The sequence below is a fragment of the Dipteris shenzhenensis genome, chromosome 21 (genome assembly GCF_047967505.1).
Source record: "Dipteris shenzhenensis isolate YYH24624 ecotype China chromosome 21, Dip_SZ_1.0, whole genome shotgun sequence".
NCBI classification, from domain to species: domain Eukaryota; kingdom Viridiplantae; phylum Streptophyta; class Polypodiopsida; order Gleicheniales; family Dipteridaceae; genus Dipteris; species Dipteris shenzhenensis.
In genome coordinates this window covers 33,076,855-33,081,236 of record NC_141616.1, presented here as the reverse complement: position 1 = coordinate 33,081,236, position 4,382 = coordinate 33,076,855, and the positions used below count along the sequence as shown (strand labels likewise).

Here is a 4,382-nt window from a genome sequence, read left to right as displayed (position 1 = left end):
GCAATAGTACGAGAAGCTTTCAACTCGTACAGTACATCGAAATTGCGGAAAACAAGTGTCATCCGCGCTTTGCTACAGACTTGCCAGTCGCCTTGCTCGCGTAGCACAGTCACAACCATTTGACGACAATTAACTCCTCATTCTTATATTTCCGTAGATCCCTAGATGAAGCTGCATGATCTGCAGCTTTGGGCATAGACGCTATGGAGCAAACTCGGCTGCACGGCTTAACAAACGAACATAGCCCAAACAACTCATATTTCAAACCTAGTGAAACAACGAACATCAAAACTGTCGGGGGAGCTGTCCATCTGCCGCAAGCAGCTCGGCAAAGTGCACACCAAATCAAGCAAGAGTTGCAAACAGCAACAATCAGTATATAATGCTACCATATCGTACAGAGAAATGAGGTTAAGAAGACGATACTTCCAACCGTTGAGCTTTGCCACGAAATTTGTCTACCTTAAAAGTCCTGTTTCCTGCTTGAACCCTTGCTCTAGGAGCTTGAGGAGATGAGCAAGGTAAGAAAAACTGAACCTATCGATACTCTGCTGGCCTCTCTCTCGAATCCTACAGGGTTAGGGTAGTGTAACACTGCACAGGGTTTGCGAAAACCCTTGATCGTGAGCAGCATGCTGATCCTTCCTCTCACAGCGATGGCGATGGCGTACCCTTCTTGCCTGAACTGTTCTTGTTGTTGTGCATCCACACCTTGAGAACATGCCTCTTCACGCCAACTTCAGCGCAAAACTGCTGCACGGCAGCTTCATCGTGCTTCTGAATCCTCCACCCTACCTTCTCCGCAAACACGCACATCTGATCTTTCTGTTCTTGCGTGAACTTGGTCCGGAAACGCTTCTTGAGGGCAGCGGACGACCCTGGAGACATCATCAGCCCAGTCTCGAATTCATCGGATTCAGGGGGGTTGAACGCCATGAGCATCTGCGAGCTGAAAGGAGGGCGAGGCTGCAGCAAGCTTGGCGATGGGAGGGGCAGAGGGATGTGAGGGGGAGGAAAGAGAGGTCCGATGCGCTTCCGATCCCTGGTGCCGTAGCGACAATCGCAGGAGAACTCGCCCTCGAGCTCTCTTCTATGAAAATTTCTGTGACAATCGCAAGCTGCACATCGCAGAGCTTCAAGACTGCCTTCTTCTCCACTGGGCATGAATTCTCCGCACCCATCGGTTGCATGCCCGCCAAGGTTTGCAGCGTGGTTCTTCAGGCATTCTCTGTACCTCGCGGGCTTCCTCACTAGCTTAAGGTCCATATTGGGAGGAGGAGGAGGAGGAGCAGGAGGAGCGACTAGTCCCACTTCATCCATCTGCATTCCATTGCTGTTGCTGCTTAATGCTGTCAAACCCTCCCCTCCTGTCGCCAGCGCCTTCACCTTGGCTGCAGCCTCATGCATGCTGGGCATGTAGCCGCTCGCCGACACCGGCAACGGAATAGCACCATTGCCAGCAGCTCCTTCGTGTACCCCGATGTCCATCACACTGATACAGTCTGCCTCGGTGGTATGCGATGAGTAGTGATTGATGGATGCGCTTCTACACTAGCTACAGAAGTAGATATCACGTCCGAGTTGCTCATGGCCCTGTAACACTGTCGTCGCATTCTGCCACAGGAGCTAACCTCCAGACACTCTTCTTCCTGTTGCTCAGAATGCAACCGGAATAATCGCACATATCACACTCCGTCATAGCAGCACCGCACCTCATTGTAGGATTCTCTAGGCTCTAAAGGGACAGTGATGGGAAGTGCGAAATCCTGATGGGCGAATTCTCGAACAAAGATGACGCAGAAAATCAGCTGGGAACACAGTCACATGACCCGGATCCAGAAACTCACTCTAGCACCGATCCCACGGGGGGGCGAGGGTCAGCTCCATCAATTCGCTCACTCAAGCAAGGGGGGCGGGAGCATGCAGGCTAGGGGAGGGGGAGCCACATTCTAGATCCGAAATCCGGCCCATCTAGAGAACAGCAAAGGCGGGCAAGCAAAAAAGGAGCAAAAAAAGAAGCAAGGGGGCCGGTGTCGAGCTGGAAGGAGGCCCGAGGAGGGGGAGACAGGGGGGAAAGGGGAGGGAGGGGAGACAAATGATGAGGCAAGGGTGTTGGGAAATGGGAGGGAGGGGGACAAGGGGGAGGCAAAAGGGAGGAGGAGGGGGAGGAGATGGCGAGCGGGAGGAGGAGGAGGAGGAGGAGGAGGAGGAGGAGGGAGATGGCTATGGAGAAGAAGGAAGGCTCTGGAGAAGGAGTCGTCCAAGGAGGGTGGGGGTAGCTTGGGAAAGTGAAGAGGAAGGGCTAAAAGGGAAGAAGGGGAAGGGGGGGGGGGGGACAAAGAAGGGCGGTGGGTCATCAAGAGGACTGTTCCCTGCTCAGCCCGCATTGTTAGTGGAAGACAGTCGGGATCCATCATTGCCTCTCTCTTCCTTTCCTTTTATTTTTACCTATTTTGACCCTCTTCCCCATCATCTTCTTCATCATCCTCAACATCCCTCACGTACTTCCTTGCCCTCCCCTCCTCTCCTCTCCTCTCAGCTCTCTCCTTCTAAAAAACAACATTTGCTCACCCATCCAATGCCCTTGGGTGTATTTTGCACTTAGAGTTGCAATCGACACAACTCCTATTTTTCCTGTGCATTCGGAGTACTAGCATAAATTTCAGAGTACTAGATTTCGGCTGGTTTCGTGTAAAATCACACCAAAGCATTAGTTTCGAGATGTGAAAGCTAGTTTCGAGATGTGAAAACTAGCTACCTTGGACAGTGCCTTTATTTTAATTAGTTGCAATAAAAAAATTATGCTAGCATTACACTCTTCTCCTCATCGATGTCATTGCCCATTCAACATTTGTGTCGCCCAAATGAACACTCAACCCTCTCACACCTTGGCTCTTATCATCACTTCCCACAACAACTTTCACTAAGGACCTTGGAGTAAGCAAAAGTTTCGAAAACTATCTAATGCAAGCACCTCTAAGTTAGCTCCTATCTCATATGCAACTTTGCTCGATTAGCTCCTACCATGCCAAACCACATGACTAAGTTTAAATCCAACCAACCATGCTTTGAGCATTGTTGTTAAAGATATTCACTATGGATTAAAAATTCAATCCCCAAGCAAGCAATCACTTGGAGGACTATTATACATTTAGGAGCCTAGGAGGTGCCTCAAATTAGAAACTTGCAACGGCATCAGTCCCGTGCTTTTGCATACATTGTATGCTACATCATAAAGAGGTATCTTACAAACTTCTTTGGAGTGTAAGAGCTACTTTAGCCCACCCCTCAAAGGGATTAGAATTTTGGGCATGGAGCTAGCAAATGTTTTGGAATGTAAGAGGTGCTCTAGTCCACCCCCCTCGTAGGGTTTGGGATATCAAGCTGGAGCAACTAATTTTTTTCATATCTGGAGACCGATTGTTTCATAATATGCATAGAAAAAGCATGGTGATATCTAGTAGCCACACACACACACACACATGCACGTGTGTGTGTGCATGTGCATGCATACATGCACACACACATACACACACGTGTGCACATACACAAGCATGCATGCATGCACATGCACATGCACATGCACACGCACGCAAACACACACACACACGTGCATATACAAATGCTCATGCACGTGTACATGCACAACAACACAACGCAACTATAGATGTGCTTGATAGACGTGCGAAATTGCAGGCGCATCTATAGGCATTGCTTGAATAGAGAAATTACGGGCGCATCTAATAGCTCGTCTATTTGCACATGTATTAACACGTCTATTAGTGCGTCTACACTGACAAAATACAGGCCCGTCTAACATTGCATTTATTAATGCGTCTATTTACGCATGTATTAGCGCGTCTATTTGCGCATCTACACTAAGAATTAGACGTGTATTTAGACGCTAAACAGAGAATACAGAAAGTGAGATTTTGGTGTACATCACTACTTTCTAAACATTGCCCATGATTACCAAAGCACATAATTTTAACAAAAATAATAATGCTTTTTTGCAAGCCCACATATACAAGAATTAAGTGAGGTGAGGAGAATGAGACAATATGTAAAATACTTTTGCTAATATCAATGATGGGATATGGTTCAATCTCATCCTCAATGAGATCAACCCTTGCCAAACTATCTACTTCAAAATCCAAACAAGTGTTTAGATCTACAAATACATTCAACCCACTATTACTTGTGCTACTCATGTGCTCATCGAAATAAGCATCACCAATGGTAGGCTCGTCCTCACGGGTAATGGCCTCAATATCTGTATCTCCTATCTCATGATCATCCTCCTCTCTCGTATCATGGTCATCATCACCTCCATGGCCATGATCATCCTCCATAAACCCTTATCGGCTCATGCCATGTGGTGG

General features: G+C 47.9%; 1 pseudogene; it reads right to left on the bottom strand.

Annotated features, from left to right (window-relative positions):
- Positions 1 to 345: 345 nt before the first annotated feature.
- LOC147888761 (zinc-finger homeodomain protein 2 pseudogene) lies at positions 346 to 2,270 on the bottom strand (annotated as a pseudogene).
- Between the last annotated feature and the right edge of the window lie 2,112 nt (positions 2,271 to 4,382).